Source organism: Crocodylus porosus, unplaced genomic scaffold (assembly GCF_001723895.1).
Source record: "Crocodylus porosus isolate Cpor-Errol unplaced genomic scaffold, CroPor_comp1, whole genome shotgun sequence".
NCBI classification, from domain to species: domain Eukaryota; kingdom Metazoa; phylum Chordata; order Crocodylia; family Crocodylidae; genus Crocodylus; species Crocodylus porosus.
Genome location: NW_017728925.1, coordinates 2,371,879 through 2,381,408, shown reverse-complemented (window position 1 = coordinate 2,381,408; position 9,530 = coordinate 2,371,879). Strand labels below are relative to the sequence as shown.

At 49.3% G+C, this 9,530-nt stretch overlaps 1 protein-coding gene across 3 annotated transcripts in view; it reads right to left on the bottom strand.

Annotated features, from left to right (window-relative positions):
- RGS3 (regulator of G-protein signaling 3) overlaps positions 1-5,902 on the bottom strand; it is a 167,865-nt gene extending 161,963 nt beyond the window's left edge. The window contains exon 1 of one of the 3 annotated variants that reach the window (XM_019540558.1): positions 5,801-5,902. The gene's annotated coding sequence lies outside the window, so the exon portion shown is untranslated. Of the gene's footprint in view, positions 1-2,987; positions 3,093-5,800 lie in introns of those variants that run through there. The other 2 variants (XM_019540557.1, XM_019540559.1) reach the window with 2 other exon arrangements.
- Between the last annotated feature and the right edge of the window lie 3,628 nt (positions 5,903-9,530).

The following is a 9,530-nucleotide window of genomic DNA, read 5'->3' as shown; positions in this document are numbered from 1 at the left end:
ATGGGTCCAAGGACAGAGCCTTGGGGAACCCCACTGGTCACAGGACACCATGATGAGTGACTGCCATCGATTACAACCCTCTGGGTCCGACCACGGAGCCAGTTTCCCAGCCAGCAGATCGTGGTGGACGCAAGGCCACAATTGGCCAGTTTCGCCAAGAGGTGATCATGGGATACCAAATCGAAGGCTTTTTTGAAGTCAAGATATATGACATGAATCTCTTCTCCCTTGTCCAGGTGATAGGTCACCTGGTTGTAGAAGAAAATGAGATTGGTCAAGCAAGACCTATCCACAACAAACCTGTGCTGGCTATCCGTTAGGATGTTGGCATCAGCCAGTCCATTAAGGATGACCTCTTTAATAAACTTTTCTAAGATCTTCCCCAGGATAGAAATCAGGCCGATGGGCCGATAGCTGGATCCACTTTCCTCCCTTTCTTGAAGATAGGCACCACGTTGGCCTTCTTCCAGTCTTCGGGCACTACACCAGAGCACCAGGAGTTTTCAAAGATCCGTGCCAGGGGCTGGGCTATGATGCTTGCCAGCTCCTTGAGTACCCTGGGGTGTAGATTGTCAGGGCCGGCTGACTTGAAGGTATTCAGCTTCTCAAGATGTTACTTCACAAGGTCAGCATTTATGGAGGGCAGGGGATCTCCCCCACCCGAACCTCCCTGCCCCATAGCGGGCATGGGTGTCCCATGGGACTGATGAAAGACTGATGCAAAGTACCCATTTAATAGGCTGGCTTTTTCCTGGGTGTCAGTTGCCCCATCTGGTTCATCAGAGGTCCAATGTTGCCCTCGTTTTCCTCTGGCTCCCTGAAAAAGGACTTTTTATTGTCCTTGATGCTCAAAGCTAGTTGGGAGTTCCCAACAGCCAAATCCCAACAGCCTCTTGCAAACACTTGAAGCACAACACTTGCTTACCTAACTGCCAGGAAAAGTGCACTGTACATAACCAAAACACCCTGCTCTATGCTGACCTGCTTCTCAGAACTGTTTAAACCCCACCTCTTCAGGAAAACCTTCCAAAACCCTTCAGCCCAAGGCAGTCCACAAATGCAGAATGCTTTAGTCCAGAAGTTTAAAGTTTGTCTAAGTTATAAACAACAGATTTTGAGAGCAGGGCATGCTTCAACCTCTGCAGTCTTGCTGGGGGCATCCCTTAGACCTCTGTTTGTTGCATGAATGAGCCCAGCACCTGCACTACTCAGACTGTTTCCTTTAACCACCTGTTTCTTACAATAGCTCACCCTTTTGATCCAAATTAGTTTAGGCCCTGTCAGAGACCTTGCTTCTTTGGAAAGCAAAACAACCCTAAAAGATGCTTAAGATCTTGCCTCAGTGGCCATCAGGTCAACCTATTGGCTATAATGAGTTGAAACTGCCATAGATCATACCTCTGTCATCATCAGTGCAACCAGGTCTGTTCAACAACACAGACTGACCTTCAAAACAAGACAGCATTTATTAGGTAAGTGAAACCAAGGATGTAGAGCTCATTGGCTGGAACAGAAAAAGCAAACCTCTACCCACATGCCCGGGCTCTCTCTTTACTACATAGTGGTAAAAGCATAGTGCCTATCCCTGGGCACAGACATTTCCTCTATACAGTACTAGTATTGTGAACTAAGAACTTTGGTGTCCAGAAATATGAATGAGACACCTTTCCAGACACCACATTCTCTTTGCTCTTCCTATCACAGCCAGAATCAAGAGCCAGATCTACAGCTGAAGTCCCCCTACCCCACCGCATGCTCTGCCTCCTATGCCTGAAATGCTGCTATGTCCACACCCGCCATCATCAGAACCAGTTCTTTTTCACATCTCGAGAAACGCCATTCGTTCAGCATCAGCCATCACTGTTGGACAAGCAAACAACATAAAGCAATGGGCTGCACCAGCTCCTGAAATGGGGGAGATGCAAAGCTCTGCAAATGGTGGCATTTTCTGTTCCATTTGGTTCCACCCAAAATATCTCATTTGATCCAAAATGACCTCCATCAGACCTGAAATGATGTGTTTTATTTCACTTGGGGCTTATTTAGCCCTTAAAAAGAATAATCTTGATTCCTAAACAAGAACACTAATCCAAAATGACAACATACAGTATTGAAAAGAGTTAGATTTTCCCAAGTCCCCTCCCTTTTATTTCCTGGCTGGAACTCTTCAAATTTATGAATAATTTCAGTCCCCTGAAAACTGATTTTTTTTCCAGTACAAGAAAAATAAAACTGTCCAACAGAATCCAGAGCCATGAAGTTATGTCAAGGAAGCGGGGGCTGTGTAATCACTCTGCATGAGACCCGCTTCCCACAACCTCTGGGCACTGGAATGCATCGAGCAAAGGCAAAGCACTTAGCTAGACAAACTACCGCACGCTCCAACGGACTTTGCAACATTTCCAGAGCACCGCTACAACCTACCCCTGTCAAACCTATGTTATTTCTCTTCTCCTCTGGCGAGCCAGTGGCTTCCCCCAGTCAGTGCAATTTACTTCCAAAGAGAATACAATATTTGCTTCACATGCCGCCATCAGTATCCTGGAAACATCCCATTCTCAAGCAGAACATCCTCACCCAATTTTTTTTTTTATTGCAAAACTTTTTTTTAAGGAGAGAAAGAAAGGAACAATGAGACAATCACAAAAGGGCACTGTCTCTTTAAAGCAGCTTGCCCAGCAGCTTTTGAACAAGGGGGTCATAACTAGATTGGGTTTTTCCTAGCTGTGCCCTCAGCTCAGCCAAAAGAGAAAAAGAGAAATAACAGTTTAAGAATGAGTTGCTGAGGAACTCCTAGGAAACCAAAATCAAACCCCATAGACCCTGAGCACCCTCCATTCAGTGCACAGCGGTCTGGAAGGTCTGTTCAAAGGGATCTCAAGTTCAGCACCCAAGAACTAAGGTACCCAGAATGAGCAGCCCTTTTCAAACACTCTGGCAGGATTGGGCCCATCAGGCTGAGCAGCATGAGATGCTGACAAAGGTACCTGAAATTGGGATGTATCATGTCCAGTACTGCAATGGCCCAAGTATCTTCCAAGCCCGCTTGACTGGAAACAGACAGCCTCAGCACTCCCCAGGTCCTGAATACTGCTAATTTTCAAATAAACAGAACTAACTGGGCACATACAGGTAATCATTAACCTATAATCCAAGCAGAGGCAATAAGGCAACAAACAAGCTCCATGCTATTAGCCCTTGCATCTGTTCCCTGGAAATATTCCCTGCCCTTCCACCAAAACCTGGTTTCTCCTGACAGAAGGAAAACAGGAGAAGCCTAGCAACGGCATTAAGGAGAGCAGCCCACACAGCTCTCATCCACCTGAACTTCAGTACTGACTGCCCAGTCCAAGCAGAGACATCTAATCAGAGAACTCATGACTTCACTCCTTGATCTCTCTAGCATGGCATCTCTTCCACAGGCCCCAGCCACGAGGGTTACTCGTTAACACAGACCTCCATAAGGGGATGCAGGAGAAGGAACGGAAAACATTATTAAGGTATTCAGCACTGAAACTTTGCAATCACTTCTTGATTTACTTTCCACGAGCCTTTGACCCAGGCAGGATGGCAGAGGCAGTCAGCAGTCCTTGCTCGTGTTCCTCTGCCGGAAGGGGAACAACTACGGAGGGGGAGGGATGCACAAACAAAGTCCTCTCCCCAACATGTTCCCAGGGTGATCTAATCCCCCAGGCACTAAAATTCTCCTGCAGTTTATATTAACTTTTACAGCAAAGTACACTTCAGATCTTGGGGTTAATGAATCTCCTTCTAGGTTTAAGATTTTATATGGTTCACCTCCTACAGTCCCCAATCCCCCAGTGCTATGTAGGTACTTGCTTTGTATATATGGGCCTGAATAACCAGACAGGTGTGTTGGGGCTAGCCTAGATTGCTTTGGCTACAAACAAAATCCCTCTGTATTTACAGATCACCTAAGTAGGAAAACCTGGTTTTCCAAATCAGTGTTGAAGAGCAAGAGACAGTCTGAGCTATTCCTGTAAGCACCTCTTTCAGGACTATTTAAATATAACACACCATTCCCAGGGCTGAGGTAGGTGTCTCGCTGTCTCCTCCAGTGTCTGAACAGGAGCAGATCCCCTCTCACCTCATTCCCTGCAGTATTGAGCTAATAAGCCAACTGCTGCAACTGAATTATTACTTCATAAATGCTCTCCCACCACACTGGTTTGAAGAAACCAAAAGGAGAGGACTAGCTAGTGCAGCAGACTGCCTGAGCTCTGTCGGTGGTCTAAAGCTAACCCACATCAGTAGCCACCTCGAGCCATCCCCCTGGAAGGGGGATTAACAGCTGCTATTGGTGTCAGTCAACTCCAACATCACAAAGTCTCCTCGGTCACAGTTGGTGGGACTATCCCTCTCATTGACTCTTGGCAAAAAAGCCAAAGGATGGAGAGTCCCAAGAGGACCTGCTCCCTTCTCACCCCAGCAACAGACCCCTCTGTACTAAACTGGAGGCAAGTGGAAGTGGAAGCACCACAGTTGTCCTTGGGCTCCTGACCAAGGGCCAGAAAGGGAACACGTGACAGTGCTTCCGCTCTAGAGTCACATGTGCTGCATCTCACAGGAGAAAGCCTTAAACACAGAGGTGAAGGCATGTAGCATTTGAATAGCAACCCCGCAGACCAAATTCACCCCTGAACTCAGCAAGGGACTACCAAATGATTGTTCTGCTCCATCACCACCACAATACCATGTACCAGCAGCCCTGGGCAGTTTACAGCTGTGAAATGGCAGGTTAGCCTGGCCCCATTCAGACTGATGCAGCCAGGGTCAGCACTGTCCCTTGGGCTAGGGCAGGCCCTGGTGTAGCCATTCACCCGCGGGGTGCAGTGAAGGTGCAGAGGAGGTGACCGACTACATACTAAGCACTGCCTCATCAGCTCCACTGGTTGGGACTCTACCAGACCCTCAGGCTTGACACAAAATAGCTGCAATGGGAGGGGCAGCATTACTGAGAAATGCCCCCCTTGGGGAAGTGTAGGGCACACCAAAGCTGGTACCAGGCACGATTTGACCCAGCATGTCACTTAGAGCTGAGGCATGACCTGGGGGAGATGCTGGAGCCCCCCCTAACATGCCAGCAGCACAAAGCACATCCACCCACAACAGGGAGAAGGAGCTTTCTACATTTCTGATTAGGCAGCCACAGCAAATCCTTTTCCCTAAGGAAATGAGCATTGACCGACAGCCCTGCCCCACCTCAGACCAGAGAACGGATGGCTCATCAGCCAACATAAGGACCCCAAATCTGGGAGGCAACACGAACATCTCCAGCAGTATTCACACTGCTCCCAGTCTCAGACTGAACGCCAGCAGGATTCAACCAACTGATTTCCTGCATCTTCTCCCCCATGCAATCCCATCTGCAAAGTCGCTGCCCCCTGCACGCTGCTGACAGGATTTAAGCTGACACTTATGCTACATTTGCAAATACTCGATGATTTGCTCCTGCACCTTAACCAAATGCACAAAGGTACTGTTTCCCCTTTTCCAACAAGTTAGGTTCACTTCTAACTTCAAACCCAGCAGGCTCTGCCTTGGGATTTCCCATCAGGGATAGGACCTCCAGCGCCCAGCTGCTACAACTCTTCTGCTGCTCCTTCCTTCTACCCTGGGAATTTGGGGTTTTACCACTCAAATGCCTTAAACAAACCAAAAAACAGCAGCACAATCACAGACAAAGCCTAGACCGGGACATACAACAGCCACCCATTGTTTCCCTCCTAAACTACCAGGACCTGCAAAGTTAAATTTAATTGCAAAATGTAGGGCTCACCTGCAAGCAGCAAAGTCCAGGCAGCTCTGAGCCTATTCAAACTTTCTTGAGCCTGTCTGGAGGGGGAAATCTCCCAGTCTTAAAGGCACAGGACCCTTTTCCCAATCCACTGAGAAAGAATTGCTGTTTGCTGGATCCTGTTGGCTGAAGGCACCCAGTGGCCCCTTTGGAGTGGGGAGGGGACAGGGAGTTGACAATGTCTGAGAGTGGAACAGCTGAATCCTGTCACTGTGTGGGGGTGGATCCTACAAGTTTGCCACCGGAGCAGAGGCTTTAGTGAGGCATTGCCAGGGAGTGAAAAATCCTTGTCCAGAATGTGGTGCTAGGGAGTCCGCACATGTCCCCCTATATCCCCATCCCCTAGCAGATTGCTGAAGCACCTAGGCCAAACCAGGGGCACAAGTTCTGCAAGAAAAGGCTCTTCATGTGGAGTCTATCTGGGACACCGGTGCTAGGGCTAGGGACAGACATTACACACAAACCATTTTAAGTGATCACACACTCTAACACAACAGAAGCTTAGGGCACATAAACCAGTTTCAAAATGGCTGAAACTGGTTGATGATCAACCTGGTTGAGTGTAGTTTCAGACTTCACTGCTTTGGGTCAAACCCCTTTCTGAAACTTCTGTCCCAGACCCTAGTGTCTAATGCTCAACGCCCTGGCTCCCAGAGGTGAGCAGACAGGAGCTCGGCCCTAGGGTGGAGGGACGGGAGATGCATACGAGGACTGCATAGCACTGAGAGGGAAGAGAGAGGAGACATAAATCCCTGGAACCAGGAGCAGACTTAGACATGGCAGTGCTGGCTACTGTATAAACCCCAGATTCTTCAGGAGATGCTGAGGCCAGAAGGCCTCCTGGATAAGAAGTAGCACAGTGGCTAGGGCAGCAACTTAAGCTCAGAGAGAGCCAAGCTCAAGTCCCTTCTTTGCCAGGTTGAAAGCAAGAACTTGAACCTTGGTCTCTGGCATCAGAGGAATGCAGCTGGTGTGCACGCTTCCCCTTGTTCCCTGTCCTCCCTCCTTCCCACAAGAGGAGGCTGAGGGGATCTGGTGGCTGTCTATAAACTTGCCAAGGGGGACCAGCAGGCTATGGGGGAGTCCCTGTTCCCCCAAGCACTACTGGGAGTAACAAGGAATAACAGTCATAAGTTGACTGAGAGTAGATTCAGGCTAGATATCAGGAGGTGGTACTTCACAGTCAGGGTGGCTAGGAGCTGGAACCAACTTCCAAGAAGTGGTGCTTGCTCCTACCCTGGGAGTCTTCAAAAGAAGGCTAGATAGACACCTTGCCAGGGTCATTGGACCCCAGCACTCTTTCCTGCCCATGGCAGGGGGTCAGACTTGATCTGCTCAGCTGCCTTCCAACCCCACCTACTATGAAACTGGAAGTCCTTTCCCTCAAGTGCAGGAACAGCATCGGGGGGACAGGGGCAGTCTGGCCTCGAAGGGGAGGGGAGCCTCACTGCTGCAGCCAAGTGGAAGATAACAGAGCCAGGAGATTCCCTCTTTGAAGTGCAGGATGGAGATGCCACCTCAGGACTCAGACTTGGGGCTCCTGGTCCCCCCACAGCTCCTCCCATCCCTGCCCTAACTGCAACCCAGCACCTCCTTGTGGAACAGACCCTGCTGCTGGGCTCACATCTCTCCCCCCGGGGGCCTGACCTGCTAGAGGCAAGATCTGTGCCCACCTTCCTCTAAGGAAGGCGCTGCCTCAGGCCCACACCTCCCTCTTTGCACTGTTACATCACAGTGATTTTAAATACATTAAAAGACAGTAGTGCAGCACTTGAGGGTAAGGACTGTAACCTGGAGGGCAGTCATCCAGACAGGGGTGGGGGCTATGTAGAAAATCAGCTCTCAGTGCCATTCTGTAGCTTGGAGGGTTACCCTGACCCTTGGATTCATGAGTTGGAAGGTATCACCAAGAATAGGGAGGTGTGTTACCAAGTGGGACCGTGACTGGCACTGCATCCAGTTCTAGTGCATATATGTCCAAAGGAACCTTAAAAAACTGGAAAGCATTCAGAGAAGAAGAGAATGATCCAAAGTCTGGAAACCTGACAGCAAGAGACTAAAGACTCAATTTTTCTTAGTCAACTAACATAAGGATAAGAAGGGACTTCCCAGTCTATAAAGACCTGTATGGGGGAAAGTTTGTAACAGCAAAGGGCTCTTCAGTGCAGGAGACAGAAGGATGAAACCCACTAGTAGGAAGCTGAAGATGAACACGTTCAGGCTAGCAGCGACTGTGGCCTTTTCACACTCCCTGAGTGAAGGTAGCTAAGGTTGGAGCTCACCAAGGAGGGATTTGCAATCTTTACATCAGATCTAGACTTCCTTTCTCAAGAGCAGTTTTAGCCCAGCCCAAAGGCAAGTGCTCAGTGCAAGACCCCTGGAGCTGCATATGTGGGAATTCAGTCTGGACAGTTAGAGCAGCACAAGTAGAGAGAATTCAGGTCTTGAAAGGGGAATGTCTCTTCAAGGTAGGGAGCTGGATGGGCAGCTTGTGTGCACACATGCTTACTCTGCATATGCAGTTGTTCCAAGGTACCCCCATGCTAGGGGAGCTGGGAAAGAAGATGCTGGCAGGACTGTTTTGTAGCCCTGATTTCCACCTGGGGAAGGGGTAGTTGGTGGCAGAACCTCCCTTTTCCCCCCTGAAGTAGAGAGAGAGTCGAAGGTGTTAGATTCTGCCTCTTTCCTCTCAGTCTCTCTGGAGAGGAGGGAAAACAGGAGAGAAACAGGCTGTCCAGGAAACAGCTGGGGACTCTCTCCCTTTCTTAAATGCTTCTGCTTTATTTAAAGGCATGAAGCCTTGAAGTCCCTCAGCCTGATACTGATAATTCCTGCTGCTCCCAATTTGGCCTCCTGCCTCACAAGTCTCTGTATCACCAGCTAATGAAGGAGGAGGAGCTCTGGGAGAAAGGAACACTCCCAGGTCTAAGAGACCTCTCCTCTAGTTTTAGGGGGACAGGACACTTTTTCACTTAATCCTTACCCTTAGTTACTGGATGTGTGCCAAGGCAGGGCCTTTATTTTTTCACTAGTTCAGCAGCTCTCACTACCAACCTGGCATCAAGCTATAGCCCCTGTAGAGTGATTAAGTACCCTCACCTTGCTGTGACAGTGCTAAGCACAGGCCTCCCTGCAGTCCCTGCCTCATCAGCTTGGCCTCCCTGATGCCAAGGTACAAAATGCCCATGAAGTTCCTGGCATTCCCTGGGCAGGTCTGGTAGCCAGTGCCTGCCTCAGCAGCAGTTCTAGCTTGCTGGGCTGATAACAAGCCATAGGCCTCTGTGAGGTCATTAGCTCAGCACCTACAGCATCGAGGTCTGATGTCAAGGCAACACCAGGGTCACCATCCCAGCCCCTCTTGCTTGCTAGGGTGATACCGGAAGTCAGGTGTCTGTGATGTCAGAGACTCAGGCTTGCTGGGCTGATGGTTAGATGCCAACCACAGTGAAGCCATTGCATCAGCATTAATACTCATACAGCACAGCAGAAAGACGGTGCTTCTACAACCCAATACTGTGTAGTGCAATGGTACCAAGGCTGAGGCTCTGATCAAGTTACTGCTTCAACAGCCCTCATGAGCAGGACTGGAATGTTTGGGCTCTGCAATCAGCTAAATTAAAAACTCCTCCTGTTCCTCCCCCTAACAAATGTGCCCTCATCCACAGATTGGCTCCCCTTCCAGGGACTATGCACTGGACAAACACACAGGCAG